Source organism: Pygoscelis adeliae, unplaced genomic scaffold (assembly GCF_000699105.1).
Source record: "Pygoscelis adeliae isolate BGI_AS28 unplaced genomic scaffold, ASM69910v1 Scaffold85, whole genome shotgun sequence".
Taxonomy (NCBI): domain Eukaryota; kingdom Metazoa; phylum Chordata; class Aves; order Sphenisciformes; family Spheniscidae; genus Pygoscelis; species Pygoscelis adeliae.
Window position 1 is genome coordinate 2,183,975 of NW_008824900.1, and position 8,967 is coordinate 2,192,941.

Consider the following 8,967-nt stretch of genomic DNA (forward strand, 5'->3'; position numbering starts at 1 on the left):
GCGTAGCACCTCTCCTCGTTGGCTCCTCTACCACTTGGAGAAGGAAGTTATCATCGACGCATGCCAGGAACCTCCCGGATTGCTTATGCCCTGCCGTGTTGTCCCTCCAAGAGATGTCAGGGTGGTTGAGGTCCCCCATGAGGACCAGGGCTTGTGAGCGTGAGGTTGCTCCTATCTGTCTATAGAGGGCCTCATCCGAGGGCGACACCCCCTCCTCATCTCCCCTGCCTGTCCTTCCTAAAGAGCCTGTGTCCCTCCATCCCAACACTCCAGTCATAGGAGCCATCCCACCACGTCTCCGTGATGCCAATAAGGTCGTAGCCCTGCAGGCGTGCGCATGTCTCTAACTCCTCTTGTTTATTCCCCATGCTACGTGTGTTTGCAGAGAGGCATTTAAGTTGGGCCCCCGATGAAGCTGTCTTATGGCTGGGGGGGGTGGGGGTGCTTTGTGCTGCTCTTCAGGCGCTCTCCTGCTGACCTGTGTTCCTTCTCCAGGCCCTGGGCATCTATTGCTGGCCCTGGCATCGAACTGGTAGGAGTGGGATGGATTGAGGTTCCCCTCTCCAAGCATCTTCCATTAATTCTTACAGCCTTCTAACTATTTAAATGCCTTACCATCCATAAAAAATATGTTGTTAGTAATGTGAAAAAGTCAGCCCTTCTTTCTTCCATCCTGGCTTCTTTCAGCATTAAAGAAACTTTATAGAACATCACATAGAGAACCTCTGCTGTCATTGTGATCTGTTTGTGACTCCCACCTCGGAATCTTGGTGGATGTAGAAGCAGCTGAGAGGAACCTGATGAAAATCTGAACTTTATAAAATCCCGGTGGACTTTTCTTGGGACATTACGTTGCTTTTCCTAGTGTATCTGCTAAAAGACAATTCCAGCATTGTACTTGTTACTGTGGCACAAAATTAGGATGCAAATAAGAGGCTTTTTACCTTAACTCAGCCAGAGGGAAGAATGGTTTTTCTTCATATTTTTTCATTCTTTTTTAAAGATCAGTTTGGAAATATGGTTCTGAGTTTTCCAGACTTTATGAAAGTATTTTTTACTTTTTATCAAAATGAGGCTGATGCCTGTTTTGCAAAGTCCTTTCACTAAAGTGGAGAACTTGAGCAGAAGATCTTGTCTTAGAATCTGTCTTTGAAGAATATAATTTTAAAATTAGTTTTGAGGGGTTTGTTTTGGGGTTTTTGTTGTGGTTTCCCCCCTTTCTCACCTTAAATATACTGTTTCACATTGTGTTCATGTTCGTAGAGTAGTTCTTTGGGTTGTGTGTAGGTTTTGGCTTTCTGGTCTATCTGCATTCAAAGGCCTACTCAGCAAATTAGTAGACCTGATAGATCTTTCCAAATCCAAACCTCTTCCTATATATTTTTCTAGGGAATTGTTTGTCTCTAAGCCATGCAAACCAATATTTAATGAACTGGAGTACGCCAGACAAATAAGCTGAAACATACAATCTGGTTCAAGTATAAGTTGCTGTGTAGTAGCTTCATATAAAACCAACCCCAAACCCCTTTCTGTTCTTTTTACAGTTGGTTAACAAAAGGGAAATCAGATGGATTGCATCAATACTAGTAAAAAAAAAGTGAGACAGACCAAAGATTCGTGCATGTTGCTTAATTCTTAACATGTAAGGTGGCACACTTTTGGCCTAAGCCAAATAGTAGTGCCTCTCAGGCCCTGGCATGCTTCTAGAGATGGCAGATGACAGCAGCTGTTCCGAACAGGCAGACAGAACGTAGCTACCAGTTCTGGTGAGGTAGTGTTTTGTTTATGGGGATATGGACTGTAGTGCCATAAAACAGGTGCCTGTTCTGATTTATTGCAGAGCCATGAAAACCACCTTTCATAATGGGATGATGGTACAAAATAGGCAGAATCCTTATAACCAAGGAACAATGTCTAATAGAACTTACGAGAACTGCTAAGTCTCTTGTCTTGGCTGTTCCTCTTCTCTCACTACACTCAAGTGTATTTTGTGCCTTGTCCATGAAGTTGGTAAAAGGGTTAAAAGAACTATCACTGCATTGAACCTGAGTGTGTGGGATAAAGGAGGGGAAAATGTGCTTCTTAAATTAAATCATCTCCCCCAGTTAACTACTATTTACTTTTTATTTAATGCCGTTGCATATAAACATATGGCTATCCACACTGTAAAAACTAAGCTATAGTGAAAGCAGACTTCACAGCCACATTAGAAGATGGACGATGTGACTGCAGAAGGCTAAGGATTAGTTAACTGATAAGCTTTCAAGGAAGTACAAGATTTAGTAATCAACAGGGTAACATAGAAAAGGCATCAGAAGAATTAGTTCTTTGCCATGGGGTTTATAAGAGTGTTATTTAAAAATTAGGTACATAGTTCCTGTTCATACTAATGAATGTAAATCACCATGAATTTTATCTGTGCATTTCACTAGATTATGTGATCTTGGAACTTTTATTGATAAGTTTTTTAGTACAGAAGATTGGCAATGTACAGTGTCAGCAAAATATGTCACGTAGTCATGAGGCGTAACTGAAGAATTGAATAATTTGTATCATGTCTTGCTCACAAGGATAATTAAATGGAATGGCATTTAAGTTGATGGAACTGCAGGGGTGACCACTGGCTAAAGAACTGTCTCCCAGGTAATTTTTTTTTTGTAAAATGATTATCAATATTTTGTTAATTTCTTCCCCTTGTGTGTGTTTTGTATGCTTATTTTTCATAGTACTTTCCGCCGGCCCACCTTAGTTACAGGGAATAGAAAATAATTCTAAAACAAAATCATTTAAATAAGAAATCATATATTTGTGGAATCTAACATGTATCTTTCATTTAAATACAGCTTTTTCGTTCTTTTATTCAAAGAAAATGTGCTGCACAGTGAAATTACACTTAATAACATCAAAAAGTAATTAAAAAAAAAAAGAACTAATTTCTGGAGGTTTGTAGCAATGCATCTTTAAGTTTACCTCAGCATTAAAGGGGCCATTTAAAAAGATAAGAGCTTAATCCAGACGTCAGTGATGATGATTTCCTTCAATACGATAATAAATATCCCAAAGTACCCTTTTATCTTTAATAATTCAGGATTCATTGAGCATTTAAAGGTATTCCTGTTCTGTCATTTAAGGAATCTGATAGCAATTTGTTAAAAATAATATGAGACATGTCTTGAGAATAGAAAAACTGTGCAATATATAAGGGATGCTATTTCAAAATGGAAGTTGGTGCTCTTTACAGGACTTGCATAAAGGTTTAAAGATTTTCACCTTACTTGCTTATCTTCTTGAAAACTGTAACCATTAGGATGACTTCCCATAAATTATTTGGAGGACATCCCCATAAATCAGTTATTTTATAAGAAACTCCTCAACCCTCCCCTTGGAATTACGTGTAAGAAGTCTACAAAGGAAGCTTTGTACAAAAGTAATATATTGCTATGCTTTATCAGGGGAAAAAAAATCAGAATAACTGTTTCTGAACAGTAAAGTACTTCTCAACTGACATTTACAATTTGTATCACCGTGATTTTCCAAAAGGTATGCATTTGTGTTAGCACAGTTAACAGAATTGATAATGATTTTAAGATAATTATAACATTTAAATGTTGTTATTCAGTTTCCCCTTAAATGTGAAGGAAAGAGTATAATTCTTTATAATTGGAACATTTTTTGTTATTTTGCTCTGAAGGATACAGTTTTTAAGCTGAACATTATTTTTCATAGTCAAAACATTCTCAAGCAAGTTGCTCTGTTACAGATTATTGTATTAGTCTTGAGTATATTCACTTATGTTTAGAGACCAATATGGATATGAACTATGAGAGCAAAGATGCCCACTGTAATCTGAGAGCAGAATCTGAATTGAGATTTCACACTTTGAAGAAAAAACAAATACATGGCTGAAACTGAATGAATTAAACATGTATGTTAGTAATTATGATGTTAATTAAAACTAGTTAGCGATTATACAGTGGACTTGCTTGAAGAACTCCAAAAATCCAAATCCAGTTGCTGACTAGTAAATAGTGTAATGTGTGCCTGCAAAGCTAAATAACATTGATTGGAGCACCAGGTCAATGCACAGTAATTTCTAAGATTTCTTAGGCATTAGCTTCAGTTTGAAGGGCTTGGTTAGAAATATTCTTAGACTTCTAGGATTTCTGTTTGTGAAAAATAATTTTTTGCAGTAGATGAGCAGAGAGCTAAGCATTGGATCTGAGTTATGCATTGCACTACCCTAAGTTGCTACTGGTTGTCATGGTAACACTTTTAAACGGTGGTGGCTGTGGCTTGACATCAGAACATTTTCTGTTAAGTGAAGATTTTTCTGAGATTGTAATGGAGTGTTTTAAGTGGGTGGACCTTTTGTACTCAATAAAATATTTAGTAGGTTGTAGTAAATATTAATTTGTCCTCCCTTCAAGATGATACACCACGCTGTGTATTTACAGTTCTGTGCTAATAGAATGGTATTCCTGGAAAAGAGTTAATCCATTCTTAAGAGTCAAACTCGATAAAAATAAATTTGCTAATAACGCTTTAAAAAGTAATCGTTGAAGTTGTTTCACTTTATCCTTTCCCAATACTGTGTGGCAGATGTAAATTTGCTTCAGCTTTTTTATGCATTTAGTGAAGTAATGATTTTAATACTCATTTGTATTTAAAGCTGAACTTAAACATCTTTACACTGGGACTTTCTTGTTTTGAGTGACTGAAAAGAAATGCATTTACGATAGCTTATATTTTGGGAGAGCAGTGGTAGAAATGGCTTAACTAAAAAGCTGGGAATGGAACATCTCTCTGTCAATCATATGTTAACATACTTTGTTACTGACCATATTGTATTTGAGTGGAAGCAATGTGAATGCTGTCTTATCCCTTTCTTAGAGAAGCTTTCAAAGGTGATCTCCAAATCATGTCTGCCACAGAGCAAGGATTTTCTGAGAGTGACAAACACATGCCCACTGCACTTCCCATATGCTTTTCAATAACTGAATTCCAAGGCTCCTGACAGAAAGGAAATGTCTTAGAAAACACTTCAGTACAGCAGGATACATTGAGTGAAAAGCAGAACTGTTTTTGCAAGTCAGGATTTATAAACTTTAATTAAATACACTTATCGGGAACAAACGGAAATTCGGTTTAGAGCATTTGGAGAAATCATCTTGACGGGTAATACTAATTCATTTCTTCTTGCTATTGCACTGCTTCATTGATAGTTCACACAGTTTGATGGCCTTTTGGAGCCAATTTCGCCCTTTGTGGCTTATCATAATCTCATCTTTCATCCCTGTGATTTCAGAGGCTTTATGGAAATAGCATGCAGATGTGTATGTGCTTTAGTACAGCTGATAACAGTGTCTTAGATGACCCCATCAATCTTAATGACATTTTCTACTAATCAGCAAGAGGCTTACAATTTATTTTTCTTTTTAGCTTCTTCATTACCTTTTCCTCTTGTCTATCTGTCTATCTATTTAAAAAAAAAAATCAAACGGTGCTTCAGCCTAGCCATGCTAAACGCAGTCTTCTACATACCCACCAAGTATTTTTTAACTGTATGCAGTTTTGCTTCTTTGTGGTCACTCAGCTGTTTTTCTCATAGTTACTCTTTGCTGATTTAATTGCTTTGTCCCTACTATTTCCCTACCCAAGGTTAATACATGAGGGGTTGCCCTGCGGCCACCTCATAGATCTAAAAGTTGCAAGACACTCAAAAATTAGAGAAACCTACTTTAAACCACACCTTTCAACATCACTTTTCTTGGAGTTAGATGGAGGATCCTCAGGAAACGAATATAGGACATGAGAAAAAGAAAACGACAACTATTTTTATAGAAATACAGAATTTGTCCTAAGCTGTGATTGGTGTATAATAATTAATGACGGCTTTTTTCTTTTTGTTTTACCATTAACAATATGAATTTGGAATTTTGCAATGACTGGCTTTCCCAACTTGAGCAACTGTACTTTGCGTTTTTCTCACATTAACTTTAATTCAAAAGGACACTGCAATGGACACTTTTATTGAGCAATAAGAGTTAATCTTTTCAATTAAGCATTAAGATTGGATGTACTTATTTTTGTTTCTGCATTTTAAAAAATGTTATCTATGGAGAAGCACCCTGAGTTTTAGAAAGCAATTTTCATTGTATCAAAGTGAGCCATGGACTCACTATGGATTGGAATTTTGCCCAAAGTGGGGAGAACAGTATTTTTAACTATATCATCATCTAGAGTGGCCATGAATGTTATGTGAAGTTAGAGAGAATACAAGGAACAGAATAATAAAAGAACACTACATTTCCATACGTAGCATGTTAAAATATGTCAACAAGGTATGTTCAACTGCTTTTTAGACGTTTTACTTTTTAATGTCTTAAAAACCCACAAGGAATACAACTCTTGATTTAGCCCAAAGCACTGTACATAACAGTTCAAGATGTAACTAAGAATCAGGGAAGAAAAAGACAAAGCATCAGGAACATTAATCTACAGATACAATGTATAAAAACTGTTTCTTAGAGCAAAAAAATCCTGAAATTTTATTCTCATCTGATGTGATTATTTGTAATCTTGCCTGATTGTTGTCTGAATACAAAATACATTTGCTCTGTCCTCTGTGAAAGCTGACCCTCAACCTGTCCAGACAACTTCTATGGTGGCATGGGAGCCTTCTTATATTCAGCTGTGTGTAAATACTTCCTTGTTACATCGTGCTGTAGTTTTTGTTTTCTTACCTTCCTTGCATCTTATGTTGTTCATCTCAGTGCCGATATGTTCTGGTGCAGCATAGCAGCTTGCCTATACATTCTCTTGGAGTCCTTTGCAGGTTCAATCTTTCTTCATAAAACTAGTCTCTAATTACTCAGGATATAGTTTTGATGCATCTACCATTAAATAACAGATTACTTCAGTTCTTTGAAGGTGTAGATGCCATTCTGTCAAATCACAGGCCTTTCTTTCACCTGACTCAGTGAGGGTAAGGCTTCCCCCTTCTTTTTTGACTTAGGATATACATTTCAGTTGATTTTTTTTTTTTTTTTTTTTAAATCCATGCCATGGTATGTACTTGGCCAAACATACCTACTATTGACAGCTAAGAAGGGCTAATGCAGTTATCTCATTACTGTCTCTTCATTGAGAAAAGCATTAAGCAAGCACTCTGGGGTGAAAATGAGCTTAATGGGATAGGCACAGCCCCCCACCCTCATCTTCCAAGTCTAACCTCCAAGTCTAATTTTGAAGTATACTGTGAAAGATGTGTCTAACTGTTCTTTGCAATTCCTTCTCTCCATTCTGACAGGAGGACTTACTAGATCAAATACAGCACTATGTTAGTCTGCTTTCCATTTTGGATCTGTTTTGGAGTTTGGCACAGTGAGCTTACGATCTGCTTTTAAAAGTCAGTGTAGAGGTATTTCAGTAGCAAGATTCTGCTGTGCAAGGTCCAATAAGCAAGTGTGCTGTTCCTTCTTCAGAAATATAGCTTAGATAAGTCTATTGTACATGGATATAAAACATCTTGTTAAAAAAACAAAACAAAACAAAAAAACAACAACAAAATGCCATACGCCAAGAGTAGCTGTAAATAGCTTTCTGTCAAAGTGGATGAATGTTTTGGGAACAATTTTACAAAATGCTGTTTTAGGACTGCTACTAAGTATTTTCATTATTGACATGAATGGTGGAATACAAAATATATTTTAAAAATTCCCTGAGAATGTCAATCTGAAAGGATCTGCAAGCGTACCTTTAGAATTAAAAATTACCTTGATGAGTTGGAGACTGAACAGAATGCAGCTTACAAAGGGCAAACTAAAAGGTCTACACTTAAAAATATTCACCTGTGAAAATATAAATGCATAATGACTGCATAGGTAAGTAATTTGCAGTACAGTGATTTTAGCTTCTAGTAAATCAGAAGTTGAACGTATTAAAGATATGCTATTGCAAAAAAGGTGTACACATGCCATAGTTTTTACATAGAAACAGAATAAACATCAGTAAGGCCTATGAAACTGTACTCTTGAAAAATCTGGCATTTGTAAAGCTTCAACTGCAAGGCAATATTCTGGGAACAACGCTTCAAGAAGAAAGTGGCTTACCCAGTGAAAGTACTGAGGAGAGCAGTATGAAGCATCAGAACTCCTGAAAATGTGACCTACAGGGAAAAGCTGGGGAAGCGAAGCCTGAGCAAGGACTTGCTAATAGTCCTCGCATACATAAAAAGCAGCTGCAAATAACAAAGTAATCAACTTTTTCTCTGTATTCACTGTGCAGTAGGCTTACTTAGCTGCAATGTCAGGTTAGGATCAGCAGCAAGAAAAACTTCCTAATGGCAGAGCAGTTGAAAACTGGACTAAGTTGCTTAGAAAGGTGGTGAAATCTCTACTGCTAAAAGTTTACAGAAACAGTTTAGACAAAAGTTGTAGGTATAGCTCATCCTGGGAGCTGGGGTAGAGAAAGATATTGAGGAGTGAGAGGGGCAACCAAATGGTCTGTCTAGATCAGTTGTATTTCTCTATTATTTGCTTACCTAGCTCACACACATTGAGGACAGTGATGATTTTTAAGTGCTCTTGAGAAAGTGTTCTCCTTGTGCTTGATAACTTTGTTTTATTTTGTGTATTGCTAACACATTTTGGAATAAATAAAAATAACTTGAAGCAATCTCTTTTCAAATATATTAGCAATTATTTGCTTTATCACGTATGTTTCTTTCAATTTAGAAACTAAAAGGTAAAAGCTTATTTAGAGGTCTGGTTATTTAATACAGTATATTAATTTATTAATAACAATTGAAACAAGAAGATATATGAGTTCTTGGAACCAGAATCAGAATCCCAACTTGGAAGCAGTGTGTCACAGGCATGAACTGTTTAGTCCTTAGGGCACACTTGCAGACGGTCTTTATTCATTTAGCACTTCCTGTTGGCTCATTCCCAAAATCTAGAGCACTTT